General features: G+C 33.9%; 1 pseudogene; it reads right to left on the bottom strand.

Annotated features, from left to right (window-relative positions):
* Nucleotides 1-1,024: 1,024 nt before the first annotated feature.
* LOC118348518 lies at nt 1,025-17,959 on the bottom strand (annotated as a pseudogene).
* Nucleotides 17,960-18,203: the final 244 nt, after the last annotated feature.

The following is an 18,203-nucleotide window of genomic DNA, read 5'->3' as shown; positions in this document are numbered from 1 at the left end:
AAATAGTGAAAATCTTGAATAAAAATATTATAAAGTTAAAAAATTGTTTGAATATATATTTTTAATACTACTTTTGTTTTGAAATTTGTAAAAGTTATATTATTTTTTATGCTTTATTTGAAAATTTGAAAAAGCTGTAATGATTAAACAAAAAGTTAAAGATTTGAAATTAAAAAGTGTTTAATTTGTATTTGAATAATGTTTATGAATGAAATTTTGCAACTCATCTCACTTCACAAACATGGTCATTTCCTCTTTGTTTGGATCTCATTAAAAAATAATTTTAAGTTTACAATTAAAACTATCTTTCATTTTAAATAGAGTTGTAAAATAGTTATAGATTGATTATAAGTTTATCATTTTCCTATTTGTAATAGTCTCTGGCTCTTTTATTTCTCTTCTTTGTTTATTTTGTGTATATCAACTCAAGTTTGTGTTTTTTTTAATATTATCTTCTAACACCAATATATCTACCTTTTTTTTAAATGTTTTCAACATATATACTCATTTTATATATATATACACATACATACCTATATAATACACACTTTTATCTATGTGTATTTATTTCATTAATTATCAGTTTATATATATATTTATTTGTATATATTTGTAATCTCGAATCGATACATTGTATCGATACTGAAATAAACCATTTCGGTGGTCAAACTGGAATGATCATCTAATCGGAATTTCAAACTTTGATCCCCACCCTTCTATTTATTTGGTTAATATGTTTCTGGCAAAATTATTTATTACCATTATTTGAGAATTAAAAAAAAAAAAGAGGAAGAGAGAGAATTATTGCCAAATTTTCAGTTTCCTCCTGAAAGGACTACGTACTCTTCAAAACGTTACGTACACAAATCATCCTTATTCCCCAGCTGCCACCTTCATATAAATATATATATAAATATATATATATATATATCCCTCCAAAATATACATATCATGCACATTAAATTATTATAACTCCATAAAGTTATTTTTTATTCATTTCTTTCAAGAAATAAAAGAAGATACATCACTGACTGGGAAAATGAGAAAGTAGTTGAGGAGTGCTAGCCCTAGTTTTGCTGCCCTGATCAAAGGATATCAAAGAAGAATTATAGAACTCAAAGAGTGCATTTTTTCTAAGACCAGCTGTACCACCTTGATGTGCATGATTTTGTCCCTTTGATTTTGAAGAAACTGATGAGTCCTTACTGATCAAGGAACCGCACTGTCTTGGCTGGGTTTGGTAGAAAACTTTTGACACCACTAACTCTCCATCCTTCTCTTCTTCATTATTTCCAAGGTGGTATTGATGCATTACCCAGTTCGTTTTCTCAGGCTTTCTTTTCTTTCCATAGTTGGTGTAGAGTACAAGTATCTTCTTATAACCTTTCAGCTTGCAACTGTCCAAGATTGGCCTTGTCTTTCCTGTTTTATGCCACCTCGTCTCACCACCTTCCATGTCAGTTTGCACCTTTCGCCGTTTTCGAGTCCCCGTCGTGTACGCTTTCGACGGCCTAGCCTGTGAAAGAAGTGACGGACTAGGCCATCTTTGCTAACTCCTGCAATATTATATATTAGTAGGGATATATGGCATCAATGGATCGAGAATATTATACGCATTAATCTTGTGTTCAAAATGTACTATTAATAAACGTGAAGCCTAAGTATATACGTAGTAGTACTACAGCCGACTGGAACTCCCAATTATCTTCAGTTAACTTTATAGATGTCTTGTTGAAGCCACGCGTCTCCGAATCAAAGGAAAAGAAAGATAAGTAGAATAAATTAATTAGGAAAAATATAAGCACCATTAATTGACCCCAGAACATATAATAAAAACTTTTTTTATCAAAAAAAAAAAAAAAACTTTTTAACTCCTTTGACTCTCAAAAGTTCTCTGCCCGGTTTGGATTAACAAAATCCTTCTAAATCATCTCAATGTATCTCATCTAATTATTATAATTTTTTTAAATTTTAAAATAATAATAATATTAAAAAAATAATATACTAATAATATTTTATTCAACTTTCATCTCATTTCATCTCATCTTAACTCACTATATATCCAAATCTCTCCTTAAAAGCTTAAAAATTAACTTAGACCTTAAATAATTTTTTTGCTAGTATACATAGCATAATAAACCGCACTTTCACAAAGTTATATAAAAAAGTTGAGCACACCGTAGTGGAATTTTGGCTCTCCCATTGCGTGCTAGCTATAAAAAAAAAAATGAAAATTTGTGACTGATTATTTACAATGAGAATGACTATTTGTGACGAAAAGTTTTAGTAAGAATTAATTATTTTCGTGAAAAATAACTTGCCACAAATAACTAATTTTCTTGTTAACTAGCTATAAGGGGTAGTTGAAGTGTTTTTTATTTTTCATACTAAAAGGTGGTTGTACATGAAATTAAGACGGATTAACATTTCGACTAGATTGGGTTTCCCGGATGTATATATCTTAAGCTATATTGAGAGAAATTAAAACAGGTGCATCCCAAAATATTAGTTTTTCTTTCCAGATTCTAGTACTCAACATTCTAAGAGACAAACAAAACAGGAAATCTCTACGTACAGTAGTAGTACCACTACAACACAATTACTTTTTAGTGACGGTTGGGAAATTGTGACAGTCCCCAAACCGTCACTAAAAAACTTTTATTATGACAGTTTCTGGAAACCATCACTAAAGACAGATGAGATTTTTTTTTACGTTCCTACGTATGAGAAATTTACATTCGAACGTCACATATATGTTCGAACATTGTGGCTACTTACGTGCGAACGTGAAATATTTTCGTGCCAACGTTCGAACGTAAAATGTTTTGCGCCAACATGCGAACGTTAATTACTAACGTTCAAATGTTAATTCTAAATTTAAATTAAATATGACTCTAATTTAAAAATTATGTGGTTTTTATAGTGTATAATTTGTGAACAAGTCCATATAATTGCATTGTATATATTTATATATACACATTTTGTAATATATAAATATATATTTGTGTTTATATATATTTGAAGTGCAGTAATTTAGAATTAAAGATGGAAAATATAACATTAAATAAGATTGAGAATTGAATAGTGAAAAACCATAGAAATATTAAACAATATTTTTCTTTACATATAATAAAAATAAAATATAAAATATGATCGAATTTCTTAAACAACACTCAGATAATAGTGTTGTTCGCAAAATTCAAATTTTGTACCTCCTTAGTCAAGGTATCAACCTTGTCGTTGATGATACCTATACGATGGGCGATCTCAGAGACAGACGCCTCTATAGCCGCTAGCGATCGATCAATCTTACGATCGATGTACGCAGTCAACTGTGAGATCACCGCATCAACCCAAGTAGGCCGCGCATCTCACGCAGATGTACTCGGCGGCTGTTGACTATTACTCCCCACATGACCTGGCTCAGGTTGCGTCGGAGGAACTAGATCCTTTACAGGGGGTGGCTGACGTCATCTCGCATGTCCAATGCTACATCGATGCGTGGTCATGTCGAAGGGGCTCATCTGATCTTTGACATGCTCCTCTGGTTGAGTTGGCACTCTTGGTGCAAGTAATAGTCGGCTGATCAAGACACCGTTTGGGAGATTATCCATAGAGATGATGCTCGCCTCTTAACGGATCCTCTCACAGATGTGCAGTGGCAAATCTATGGGATCTCCACGTGCCACTCGTATAAAAAACTGTGCCCGAATCCGACTAAATGTGGTTTTATGTGCCACAGGATCCACGTTTGTTGCAACATTAAGGTGCAACAAGCAGAAGAAAGGTAGCAGATGGTTCTGGCTGAAGGCATTCTTCCTCTCGTTCTGCATGAGGTCCCTCTCGATGAGGACGTAGAAATCTTCGTCTCGGTCATCATCCTTAGCCTCGAGGCCAGTATCCTCAGCCTTTGACCGATCTACATCTCTAGCTGATGCTAACTCAAATGGAAAGCCTGTAGACGATGCTGAAGTGCCTACATCCTCACGGGGTGTAGCATATGCAGATGTCTCAACTCCTCGATGAGTCCTGAGGTGCTCGACGATGACATTTGGTGAAATCTCAATGAAAACACCGCGTACATTATCAGTGTGAGAGGATGTGTACTAAGGCATCTCACACATCCCCATATAGAACTTTTGAACCATTCAGGGGTATACCTTCCCTCTTAATGTGTAGATATTTCCCCAGCCTCTACTGACGAAAACATCTGTCAAGTTCGTCTGCTCCCATAGGTGTTCGTCGAACTCATTAATCAGGACCTCTCACTCTACCATAGCAGTACGAGCCCCAATACGAGCAATGTCCTGAGTGGCTCCTTCCCTCCCTCGTTTCCTAATATGCAGATGATGAGCCATATCTTGAAAATAGAAAAAGGAAAAAAAATTATTTAAAATGATTCATTTTTTGTGTTAATTTTAAGCTACTCTGCATTAACGTTCGAACATAATAAACTTAACGTTCGAACGTTAAGATAAAACGTTCGAACATGTATACTTTACGTTCGCACGTAAAACACATATTAAGAACGTATAACATACACGTTCGAACATAAGTAGTAAATAAATTTAAATAATGTACGTTCGCAAGTATGTATTTTACGTGCGAACGTAAAGTATACACGTCCAAACTTTGAAGCATAAATAAATATAAAAATTAGTACGTTTGGACGTTATAATTAAACGTTTGGACGTAAATTTTACAAAAAATAACGTCCGAATATAAAACAATATACGTACGAACGTAGAAGCCTTAATGAATATTTAATTGAAGCGCCGTATGTTCGAACGTGTTGGTCAAACGTTCGAACATTAAGACACAGAATGGCTGAGTCGACTCAGCCATTATTGAAATCTCAAAAATCAGTATACAAGGTTCTAAATGCCGAAATGCCACCGAAGAAATGAAGTATACACTTCAATAAACATTTCTACAGTGACTATTTGGCCAATGGCCAACCGTGGGGGCCGAAAAATGAAGTTGAAAATCCGACCACCACTTGACCCATTTTAAACAAAACCGAATCCAAATCTCAAATAAAATACATGTTATTTGATTAAAAGATGAATGCCTACCTTTTAGTGACGGTTGTGACAGAATTTGACGACGGTAGCGATGGAGGAGCGGCGGCGTCCAAACGAAACGAAGTTAGATAACGGTGAAAATGACGGTTCGCTATTTTGTTTTGGCCTTATATACAATAAACGTTCGAACATAATTCTTATTACATTCGAACGTTTTTCAATTTATTTTTCAAAATAATGACTATAATATATTATATTATTAATATATGTTATATATTATAATGTATACTATAGTCTATAAAATATAGCATAATATATATAATATTATATTATAATATATATAGTATATTATAGTATATATAGATATATACTGTGTATTATATATATAATGTATTATATACTATATTATATATAATACATATACTATATAATACATTATTATATATAGAGTAAATTATATGACTAATATTATATTATATATAATATAATATATAATATATTATATATATGATCCATTATAAACTAATGAAAAGAACATTAGAACCACAAACTCTTATTACTAGCCCAAAACGATATATTTTATTTTTACAATCTAATATCCAAAATTCTAGTGTACAAATTCCTAAATAGATTAATTGAAATCAAATTATTCTCCCTAATGAATGACAATCAGTGAATTTGTGAGTGTTAGTTATATTTCTAAAGTTTAGCAATATGTTTATACATGTTGTAATTTTATGCTTACTCTTGAAATAATTGTGATTATTGTTTGTGAATTTTATGAATAGTTTGTGAGTTTATGGTATTCATTGATGAACTAATATGTGTAGAAATATTGTTGTGAGAATATTATTGTTGTTGTGAAATAGATTTGAAATATTGTGATTATTGTCTTTGAATTTTTATTGAATATGTTTAACAAGAAAATTATATTGATCGATCCCTTTTGTTTTCAAAGTAATGTTCAAACATCCTCCAGGATTGTGTTACAAGTAATAAATATATAGAGGACTGACTAGCTAACTAGCTTGGTGATCACGTTGTAGTTGCGTACCTTCATTTGTTGCGTTTATGGCTATGAAGTGGGCCGTACGTATCTTCAGACATCGATATAGGTGTCCATTAAGTGAGTCACAGTCGTACGAACCTCTGCTGATTGTCGTGGTTACATTAAGTATCCATGTTGATGGTATAAAAATTTGTGTGCGATAGGGTTGAATGAAGTTGAAAGTCATATATTTATGAACAGTATTGATCTGGGTTGGATGAAGTTGAAAGTCATACAAATTATGACCCTCAGATGATGTGATTCTAGAAAATCATTACTATATAGTATGTAGTGTATTTTATATATATATATATATAGAAGTTTTGTTGTTAGTTTTATGTATGAAAGAAGAAAATAGTGACAAAAAGTTAGAATGTGAAAAATACGAAAAACTTCCCCCTCGGTTTAGTCATCATTGTGATGATCTGAAACGTGCGGACGTACATTTTCACCAAATGTACATTTTCAATGTAAACATTTGAGCGTAAATTTTATAACGTTCGAATATGAAGATAAAAGTGCGGGAAATTTCCCGCTCGATTTACATAACTCTCTGATGATCTCAACGTTCGGACGTTGAAATTTTACGTTCAAACATTAGTCGATGAAATCATTTGGAATTGGTAAACATTTGAACGTAAATTTTATAATGTTCGAACATGAAAATAAAAGTGCGGGAAATTTTTCGCTCGATTTAGGTATCTCTGTAATGATCTGAACGTTTGGACGTTGAAATTTTACGTTTGAATGTCATCGATGAAAATAATTGGGAATGGTAAACGTTCGAACGGGAAATTTCTTAACGTTCGAACATGAAAATAAAAGTGCGGAAAATTTTCCACTCGATTTAGGTATCTCTGTGATGATCTGAACGTTCGAATGTCTTTCGTAGAAAACATGCCCGAGTTTTTTAACGTTCGAACGGTTACTAAGAATTGGGTGGGATATTATAACGTTCAAACGTACAACTTAAACGTTCGAACGTGATCTTTAAAAATTTATAATTGAATGAATACACGCACGGGAGGCAGCAAATTCATCTCTGCTACTTCTCTCGTGCGAGCAACAGAGAGAGACGTGAGAGAGAGTCTTCATGGGTAAGAGAGAGAGAGTTAGAGTGAGAAAGGGACCTGGGTTAGAGAGAGATAGAGTGAGAGAGTGTTAGAGTGAGAGTTAAGTTGAGCTTTGGTAAGAAAAAATGATTTTTCTTTTGTATTTTCCTGAATTTTATAATATTTGTCTTGTGTTTTTGTTATATATATTTCTAATAAGTTAGTGTTGTATTGTTTTGAAATATTTGTTGTTTTGGCAAGTTGGAAGCTTTTGATTTGTAAAAGAATATTGTGAGTGTTAGGTATATTTCTAAACTTTAGCAATGTGTTTATAGATTTTATGCTTACTCTTGAAATATTGTAATTATTGTTTGTATAGTTTTTGAATAGTTTGTGAGTTTATGGTATTCATTGATAAATTAATATGTGTATAAATATTGTTGTGGAAATATTGTGAATATATTGTGATATGGATTTGAAATATTGTGATTATTGTTTGTGAATTTTGTTTGAATATGTTTACATGGTTAAAAATATATTGTCTTTAGGTTTTGGATTTATGTGAAAATTTTGATAAAATATTTTTTGGTTTTGAAGAATTTGTGAGTGCTAGTTATATTTCTCAAGTTTAGGAATACGTTAATACATGTACATGTGATTTTATGCTTCCTCTTGAAATAATTGTAATTATTGTTTGTGAATTTTGTTAATAGTTTATGAGTTTATGGTGTTCATTATTATATGGATTTAAAATATTGTGATTATTGTTTGAATATGTTACATGGTTAGAAATATATTGTGTTTAGTTTTTAATATTTATGTGAATTTTTTTGTATGTTTTGAATTTGTTTTTTAACAAGAAAATTATAAGTTTAGACTCTTAATTTAAGTAAAGATTAAAAACGTTTAATATGCATTTAATATGATACTTAATATTTAACATTTAATAAGTATATATAATATATTCATACTAATTTAGTTAGAATATGATTATTATTCAAGTTATAACTATAGTATAAAATTTAATTTAAAAAAGAAGAAAAAAGAAGTATATAACTTAACTATATATAAAGTATAATGGGAACATACAATAACTATAATTAATAATTACTTATTAAATATTCTTACCATTGTGAGGTTCCAAACCATTATATTATTAAATATATATATATATATATATAAATAAAGTAAAAATAAGGGAAAAGTGTTGAACCTACCAAATAAGTAGAGAATTGGAATAAATAAATATACTTTTTATAATAAAATAGAGAGTAAATAAATAAGGATCAAATAAATGCTTATAGAGAAATTATATATGTATTGTCTATATAAATAAATAACTCACTCAATTAAGTATAACAATTAAAATTATACTTTAAGAATGATAATAATTAAACTTATATAATAATCTCTGAAATTATATATAACAATTACAATAAAAATTATATAATAAGAATTAAAATTATGGGGAGGTGCCAATTAACAATGTCCTAAGATATATAATAATAATTAAAATTATAATCTAGGAATAATAATTCGAGATCAATTATTACAGTATTTCGCATAGGATAGCCCCAGCCAATCCAAAATCACGCCAAAAAGCTTTGTTGCCTGTTGAAAAGTCTGAAGTTTCGATTCCATAACTATTAAGTTTTAATTTTTTTATAAATTAACAATGTCACATTCGTATTGTGTTATATTGTTAAACTAGAGAGATATGAAAGAATATGTAAACAAGTTTAGTGTCTTATACACCCCGGGAAAGTATGATCTTGAATAAATGTCTGTCAAATTGCTTGACTCTCAAAGTCTCTCTGGCCTTTCGAGTTGTCAAGGTCGGACAGTTTGTGACGGTTAAGTAATTAGACTAAAGTTTAGACATTTCTTCAAGATCATTCTTTCTCGTTGTGTACTAATAGGAAACTTGTTCACATAATCTTCTATCTCTCTCTAGTTTAACAATATAACACTATTAGGATGTGACATTGTTAATTCAAACGACATGGAGATATTGCTTGTAGTGTTTTTTGATAGATATGTTGTGACAATGCATAAATAACCTAAGACCCGTTTAGGAATTAGTGTACATTCCTATGTCCATTAATTCCTGAATTATCCAGTGTGAACAGTTTGGGATTATATTATCTGTATTGCGGTTAAAGTGTTGCGATATTTTTCCTTGAAAACTAGGTTGCAAAGACTATATATGCATAAGAAAACAGCTCACGATATGAGATGACACGAGGAGAAAAAGGTTAAGGATGACGCATATATGAGGCACCCTGCTGACTCACTTGCGTGGTAGTCTTTCGATAATCAATATCTAGAGTTTGGGATAGAAGCACGAAACGTGTCCTTGGGACTCACAACCAATAGATTCAACCCTTTTGGGAATATGAGTACAAGCTATAGCACTTGGCCTGTAGTGTTGATTCCGTACAATCTTCCACCATGGAGGTACATGAAGGCACCCAACTTTTTGTTAACTTTACTTATCCCCGGCCCGAGATCACCTGGAATGACATTGACGTATTCATCCAGCCGTTGATTGAAGAGCTGAAAGAGTTATGAGAAATAGGCATTAGAACTTATGATGCATCCACGTCGACATCTTTTCTGATGCATGCTGCGGTAATGTGGACCATAAATGATTTTCCGGCATATGAGAATCTTTTCGACTGGAGTACGAAAGGGAAGTTAGTGTGTCCGATGTGTAACAAAGAAACTGCTAGTGAGTGGTTAAAATATTCTCAGAAATTGTATTTCATGGGTCATCGACGTTATCTATCAGCAAATCATGCATGGAGAAGAGAATGTGCTAAGTTTGATGGTAGAGTAGAGGATAGAATTGCACCAAAAGAGCTGTTTGGGGAAGAGATAGTGGAACAACTGGTACATGTTAGAACGAACAATTTTGGCAAAAGTCGAGGAAAGAACAAGAGAAAACGAGGCACAGCAAAATTGAATTGGACAAAGCATAGTATTTTTTTTGACATCCCGTATTGGTCGTCTTGTATGTTGCGACATAGTTTGGATGTAATGCACATAGGGAATAATATTTGTGATAATATACTGAGTACATTGATGAGTATTAACAAAAAGACGAAGGACACGATCAAGATGAGAAAAGATCTTGATAGCATGGGAATTAAACATAATCTACATTTATGGGTGGAAGGCAATAGGGTGGTCATGCCGCATGCATGTTTGACGATGATGAGGGAAGAGATGATGGACTTTTACAAATGGTTGCAAGGTGTGAAATTGCCAGATGGTTATGCTTCAAATATTGGTAGATGCGTGAGTCCTGATGACTGGAAAATCAATAGATTGAAAAGTCATAATTGTCACGTATTTTTGCATAAGTTATTACCTGTGGGAATTTGTGGGAAGCTGATATCTAATGTACGAGTCGCCATATCTGAACTCTGTATGTTTTTTAAGGATTTGTGCGCTCGGGTAGTAAATCGAGATGTATTGCGGAAATTGAAAGAAGACATTGCTACTATACTTTGTAAATTCGAGCTGATGTTTCCAACATCACTTTTTGATGTCATGGTCTATTTAGCAATACATTTACCGCGAGAGGTAATGTTGGGTGGATCGGTGCAGTTCTATTGGATGTATCCAGTTGAAAGGTATTTGGGTCGACTGAAGCACATTGTTGGGAATAAAGCCAGAGCTGAGGGTTCAATAGCAGTGGCCTATATACACGCTGAATGGTTAACATTTTGCTTTCTATATTTTTGTGGTGTTGAGACACAATTTAATCGTCAAAAGAGAAATGTTGATCTTGCTGCTCCACCTCCTCATGAACTATTAGTGTTTTCGCATAATGTACGACCATTGGGTGCACAAATGGGTTACGATTTAATTGATGGTGAGTTGGATAAAGTTCGGTGGTATGTGCTAAATAATTGCCAGGAGATTGATGATTATCTCAGGTATGTCGTTTCATGCTTCGAATAATTCTAATGTTCTTCAAGTTTAACTATAACTATTGTGATCAAAATAAACTTCGTTTACATTTATCTATAATAGTGAGCACATTGACAAACTCAGGACGGAAGGCGTAGAAAACATAGAGGCAAGACACGAGAAAAAAATTTTCCGGATGGTTTGAAGAACGTGTATGAACTAAAATTATATATATATATATATATTATATTTTGATACTTTTAACTTTGGAAACTGAAATAATAAATATATATTATTTCAATTGTTAGATTTTGGAACAATGTGCTCGTGATTCCGGATCAATTTCTTCTGAATTGTATGCATTGGCCCGTGGTCTCTCAAATAGAGCACTTCAATACACTACATGCACGGTTCGAGATTACAGATTCCATACTCTGGACCGTGAACATAATAGAAAGACTCAAAACTCTAGTGTGTTGGTCGAGGGGAGTCATGGAACAGATGATATTGACTATTATGGTGTTATACGTGATATTATCGGATTGAAATATCTAGGTGGGTTTGTAACATATGTCTTTAAATGTGATTGGTGGGATCTAGGCGGTGGTCGGGTTTCGATACATAGGGATAATCACTTTACGAGTGTAAATACTACATCTAAATGGTACGAAGATGATCCATTCGTATTAGCTTGCCAAGCTACCTAAGTCTATTGCTTGATTGATTCAATGAAAAGTACTGATGAAGATAGTAGAGAGATAACTTGGCGAGCCGTACAGAAATTTGTCCCTCGAAATATATACGAAGCAGGAACGAGTGCAGATTACGAGAATAGTAGAGATGAAGATGACACTCTGATTGTAGAGGCATACCAGGAAGATGGAGAGGGTAATAACTTGTTTGTTGACCTCGGTGCACTCCCCTTGTGTAGAGATGATATCCCACCCGTCCATCTCGACCCGTCCGTATTAAATGATCATTCAATTCAAGTAAGTGAGAAGGAAGAAGAATAAGAGTCAGAGATGAAGACGAAGCATAATCCGGCCAGGAGGTGGATAAGAAGGATGAAGAATAGGTGCATGATGATGATGAAGATGTTATTGAGGGAGATTATGAAACAAGCATGGAAAATACATCTGAAGATGAACCATAAAAGTACAAAATATTTTATTCATATAAGTGACATTTAAAATATCTTGAATTTTCAACATTTATTCTAATTAATTTTCTTTGATATAATTAATTATTCTCAAGAATGCCGCCAGAACAACAACGAAGAAATGTGCCTCCGCCAAGTCCAAGTCTCGAACCCATTGAGGACTCCCCACTCGAGGAATCTGCTCCTGAATATCAAGTTAACACGCAAGAGAACAACAACCAGTCCACACCAACTAGTAAGGAAATATTGTCGTTGATAATTAATTATATAGTTAATACTTTTGTCTCAATAACTATATAACTATAATTATATTATCTATTATCATGTAGTTGATGCATCTGCACGTCGCGGTCGTGGCTATACACGTGGCATTTCTCTTGAGAAAAACAAAGGGTACAGAAAACTCAAGCTCACCATTCCAGATAATTCCACTGGAGGAGTGGATGATAGTGTAGCGCTTTCCTACTATATTGGCACATTAGTTCGAGCTTATGCTCTATTTTAAGTGAGCTCATGGCGACATGTTCCGAATGACATTAAGAAGCACATACGAAGTCGTGTGTTGGTGAGTTTACATTGAGAGTACATTTTTTTCACCTAGATTAATAATTCATATTTTTTACCTGGTTCACTTGTAAGGATGAATTCAACCTCGACTTTGGCTGTAGCGAGGATTTGAGAACCATGAATGCGTTGATGGCTACATTATCCCGACATCATAAGGGACGATGTCATGACCACTTCAAGAAGTTTCAGACGTTGGAAGAGGTTGCACAGTCTCCTTTCCAGCATATGAAGTTAGATGATTAGAGAAAGTGTTGTGATCTTTTCGCATCTCCAGATTATCAGGTATTTTACATTTATATCTTTTAATTATTTACATTCATATTCGTTCTATATATTATATGTATGCATATTACAATTAACATTCTTAATATATTTTGTAGCACTTGAGTTCTACAAATGCACAGAATAGATCCGCTCTGACTATCCACCATCATGCCGGTTCAAGGTCATTCTACCGTCTTGCTGAAAAAATGGTAATTAAAAAATTATAGAATTCATTTATTTTTCTGATATTCTTTTAATTAAATACTAACATTATCTCTTTAAAATTGCTAATTTCGCTTTGTTAGAGACATGATGATCCTGAAAACTTTTCCCTCATTCATGTCTATGCTGCGGCTCACACTAATGAGCATAGTGAGTGGATGGATCATGTCTCTACAGATAATTATGTAAGCAATGTTAATTTTGTTAAATAAATTATGTAACATGTGACTAATTTTTTTTTTATTTCTATTTCTTTTAATACTTTACTTATTAACGAACATTATCTTTCAAATTGCAGGAAAAAATTATGGAGATACAGTCGGCTTCTGGGGAATCCTCTCCTAGCGACATAGACATATTCACGTAAGTGTTTGGGCCGTAGTCTAGTATGGCAAGAGATTTGAGACGATCTATCAAACATAGATGTTCATCCTCCACAACCTCATCGACTTCACAAATTAATAATCTTACCAAAGATTTAGAAGCTGCACGGCGTGAGAATCAGTATATGAGGTCAAGACATTAAGAGTTAGAGTCTCTCTTAGAACGACAGTCTCATTTAGAGATGCGGTTGCAAGACCAACAGAGAGACCAAGAGGAAAGAATACGCAGTGAAGACCAAGAGCAAGTACAACGGAAGATGATGGTACAAATGGAGTGTGTTATGTCGTTGCAACAAAATCACGGTGGGCGAGGGAAAAAGAAGAAACAAATTTTATCAGTAGTGATGGCTAGTTTTAATATCTAATTTTAAAATTTTATAAGACTTTGTTATTTGTTAATTGATGTTATGTAATATAATACAATTTGTATGCTTTTAAATTTTATGAAATTAGTATTTCTGATCTGTACGTTTGAATGTAAAGTAAAAACATTCGAACATTGGTTCCCATTCGAACCAACGTTTGAATGTGAATACATAAAATTTTACAGTAACATTCGAACGTAGGCATCTACGTTCGAACGTATTGACCCTCAAACAAACAAAACGTTCAAATGATTAAACGATTAACATTCGAACAAACCTCAAAACGTACCACTTGCATTCGAACGCTCATTCGTTTACATTAGAAATAACGTCCGAACGTTAAACCCGTAACGTTTGAACATTGGTCCATTAACGTTTGAACGGATAATCGAACGTTTATTATAATTAACGTTCGGATGCATAAACGTTCGAACATAAAGATGACACATTCGAACTTAATCAACGAACATCAACTTCTCTCATTTGAACGCCAATCGGTTGGGTTGCCGTTCGAACGTTCAATTTGACGTTTAAACGTTACTTTCTGTGACAGTTCTTAACCATCACAAAAAAAGGAACATTCGAATGTTCAACCAAACAGAACACCTCCAACCGTCTCTAAAAATATTTTTAGTGACGATTCAACAGTAAACTGTCACCAATTATTTTCTGTGACGCACATTAGGTGACGGTTTCAAATCGTCGCCAAATATCTTTAGTGACGTTTTGTAACACCCAGATCCAAATTGGTATTGTTGGATTATTATTATATATATTTATATATTTTCTTTTTTGTTTTGTGTTTCCAACCACCCACGTTCTCACACGTTAACTTCAGTTCACGCACGTCTCATTCTTTTTTTCACTAGAACCGTCCCCATATATAGATAGAACTCGTACGTAGAAGACGGAAGTGATCTCTAACCTAGACTAGAGTGCCGCTACACCATCCAGAACTCAAGCCACCTCCCCATACAAAATCGGCTCAACCTGTGCATGCACTACATCTCCACCACACCGTGCGCCACCTCCACTTAACCCTCACTGGAGCTCCAGCTCCTCCGCCGTACACCACAGCCACCATCATCAACCTATTCTTTTTCCTCAGCCTCCATGCATGAAGACCGCCTCAATAGCCACAGCCGCAGCCCCTGTTTTGCATGCTTAAAAACAGAGCACTATTTTGAGCTCTCAGCCCACTCCACGACCGACGTCTAACGGCGTCGCTAGCCACCCACGCCCCAACTCCACCCCCTGACATCGTTGCCCAGCCATTAGAAAACCACTGCAAGTGCTGCTATGATCTGCCACACCGAAGCATGAGAATTGTTTCACCCACCGAGAGTTAACCCAACCACCCCACGGCACCAGCCCCTTCACTTCGACGCCACTTGCTCAGAGAGTTCCGTGGGCCACCTCACGCCACCCCAAGCCATCCAGTTCCGTCACAACTACCCACGGTGAGCCTCCATTGCACGACCGAGTCTTCCCTGCAACAAGAAATAAAAGAGGTGCGTTGCCCTTTACGTAAGGTTAGGGAAGGTTTCAGAACAGGGAGATTACAATTTTACCCCCTTGAGTTATAAGCCAAACTCTGCCAAAGCATATCTTTATATTTTTGGGCGTGAATTCACTGATTTTACCTTGGGTCTTAAAGGTTTTTAGAAAATTTGTAGTTATATTCTTTTAAACTGAATCTAGTTTTGCTTTATATAGATACAAAAAATGTTTTTTTTTTATAGAAATATTTTTTACAATATTTAAGGTTTTAGTCGGAGAATCTAAGTGGATATTTATGGGTTTGGAAAATGATTATATTTTAGGAATTATGGGAATTTTAGGTTTTGAGGAATTACATTAGGTTGATTTTTAGGTTTAAATATTGATATATACGTGTTTGATTGGAAATTTACGGGAATTACTTGATTATTTTATAGGTGACGATTAATTATTGTTCGACATTTTGAGGAAAATTTTGAAAAAAATACTAAGAAGCCCAGGTAAGCGGGGTTCATATACTAGTTTTGCATAAAAGAAATAAAATGAGATTGACTTTGAAAATAAACATGTCTGTTTTTTAAAAGAAATGATCTGAAAACAACCTCGGATGTCTATTCTGCATATGCATAAATTCTGTATAAGAGAAATTATTTTCTGTCATGACTGGTGTAAACATGAGCTAATTTTGCGCATTATGTTTCTGAACTATGCAAAAGGAGCGAATATGAAAATTTAAAAGTTTTTGCGATGAATAAATGAAGATGTTTTGGATTATGTTTATTTCGAACATGTGAAATGATCTAAAGCTATTCAGTATTTTGTTTTGATATGATGTGTCATCTAAAAACCTTGGCATAAAGTTCTGATTCTGTATTTGAATGTGATCTGGTTTCTGATAATGTTCCGTTCTATTTCTGTTAAGTCCCAGCCACAGGTATAATGGTGGTTTATTACCCTACCACGGGGGTGAAACATGGAATACGGCTCAGCCACGGGTATAATGGTGGTTTATAACCCTACCACGGGGGTGAAACATGGTATACGGCCCAGCCACGGGTATAATGGTGGTTTATAACCCTACCACGGGGGTTAAACATGGTATTTGTCCCGATGTGATGCTATGAGATGATATGAATATAAAGTTTCAGTTTGGATATGCCAAAGAACTTTTTTTCTTTTTTTTTTGGAACAAGTTTGTTTTTCTGAAAATTTCGCTCTAATGTTTTGTAACAAGTTTTGTTTATACATTTCGAAAGAAAATATGTTGTTTTTGCATTCTGAGAGTAAATGTTTTGTTCTGCATACCAAACTTTATAAATGCTCATGTTTACATGCTAGTATATGCTCTCTGCTTACTGAGTTGCTGATAACTCATCCCTTATCTCCATAATATTTTTCAGATATTTTGATGACTCAGCTGAGGATCAAGATTTTGAGGATTTGGGTGAGATGATTTAAGTATAGTGGTTTGAATCAATTTTTTTTTCTATATGATGTTGGGAATTTGGAGTTTTTTTTTTATATTGTTGAAAGGTGAGTTTAAGTGTTAGGAAGTAACTCTCCGACCCATGCGGGACCGGGCCATTACACGTTTTGGCAATTTTTTTTGACGGTTTCATCTATCACAAAAGACAAATAGTGTTGTAGTGAGTACTTCCACGTTTGTTTTTTTTTTCTGTAAAAACTTGATTGGATTTCAAGAAATTGTACTTCACCGTTGAAGATGGAATACGTGCAAATCACTAGTCCAACTTGAATTAACTGAAAGACAGCTTGTATAATATGAATTATTTTGCTAGTCGAATACAATTTCTGATGTTTCAGAAAAAACAACGAGCCACAAAAATCTGGAAATTAAAAAAAATAAAAATAAAAATAAAAAAACCCATAAAATTGGTATGAGTACTACGGATTTTTTGCTCTTATTTTTGCATGGGCAGATCACAGATTATTTTTTGCAGACCATCATGCATGCTTAGCATTCTAGACCTAAATTATTTTAGAAAAGAAAAGACCGCATGAAATTGGGCGCTCTTTAATTAGAATTCACCTGGCAACTTCTCTTGGTGGGTGTAACAAATTCCATTCTCTCCTTGAATCGTAGGGATGAACTCGTCGATAAGAGGGCGAAGCTTTCGAGCATCGGATTGAACCTTGCCCTCCAAATGTTCCAGAATTTCTTGATCAGTTGGATCGAACTTCACAACCGAAGGTAGCCCCGGCAAATCTTGAAGTCCAGCCTGTACGTTGCATGTTATTTTCATATACGTTATTTTTTAACACCAGTGGAAAGATGGTAGAACGCATAAACAATATTATTATTTCCATAAAAAATAACAAAACAAAGAAAGAGATCCAAGAGATTAAAATGAGAATTTATACAAATTTTAGGACTTGCTTATGATCTCTGCATTTGAACTGATCATAACCACACATGCGACAAGTTCTAATCAGATATTAATGATCATCTTTGTCGGCCTTTGTGATGATTAATGTTTGGTTGTCGACACGTTCATTGCATTGAGTCATTTCCTAGCTAGTCTCTCTGATCTTATCCCCATTCCACACTGGAAGTACGTCTTTCGTTCTTGGTTTCTCCCCCTAAGATTAATGGAGAGACAACGGATAATTGAGAAGAAGAAAAAAGGAATCTAAAGCAACTAGATCGTCTCTTCTAAAGCTTGCCTCCCTCATGCATTCT

The sequence above is a fragment of the Juglans regia genome, chromosome 1 (assembly GCF_001411555.2).
Source record: "Juglans regia cultivar Chandler chromosome 1, Walnut 2.0, whole genome shotgun sequence".
In the NCBI taxonomy this organism is placed as follows: domain Eukaryota; kingdom Viridiplantae; phylum Streptophyta; class Magnoliopsida; order Fagales; family Juglandaceae; genus Juglans; species Juglans regia.
The sequence above is the reverse complement of the archived record's forward strand: the minus strand, read 5'-3'. Positions and strand labels throughout refer to the sequence as shown.